Source organism: Lupinus angustifolius, chromosome LG10, assembly GCF_001865875.1.
Source record: "Lupinus angustifolius cultivar Tanjil chromosome LG10, LupAngTanjil_v1.0, whole genome shotgun sequence".
NCBI classification, from domain to species: Eukaryota; Viridiplantae; Streptophyta; class Magnoliopsida; order Fabales; family Fabaceae; genus Lupinus; species Lupinus angustifolius.
In genome coordinates, this window is record NC_032018.1 from 6947948 (window position 1) to 6948605 (window position 658).

Genomic DNA, 658 nt, shown 5'->3' on the forward strand with positions numbered 1-658 from the left:
AATTGAAAATAATAATTCAGATGCATTATGGCACAGGCACCTAGGTCACATTTCTCAAAAAAGAATTGAGCGTCTTGTCTCAGATGGGATTTTGGATTCCGTTGACTTCACAAACCTTAATGTTTCTGTTAAATGCATAAAAGGAAAATAGACCAAACAATCGAAATATGGTGCATATAGAGCTTNAATTAAATCAGTTTAAGATTTCTTATAACTGTCAAAGGGAGAAATAGACTCTAAATGAGCTCATTTTGTTTTGTGTGCAAGAAGATGAAAGATTGAAGCGAGAGAGGACTGAAAGTACCCATTATGTTACTACCTCTAAAGATAAGGGCAAAAGGAAAATCACTTTAGAGCCTAAGAATGAAGTTGCTAAGGGTCCAGTGCAAAAGAAATAGAAGCAGGATGATGTATGTTTCTTTTGCAAAGCATCTGGACATCAAAAGAAGAAATGTGTAAAGTATCACGCCTGGCGTGCTAAGAAACGTACATTTCTTGATTTGGTTTGTTATGAGGTCAATTTAACTTCAGTACCTGGAAACACCTAGTGGTTAGACTTCAGTTCAACTTCTAACATCAGTGTTTCAATGCAGGGTTGCCTGAGCTACCGAAAGCCTAATCATGTTGAAAGATACATCTATGTTGGCGATGGGAAATC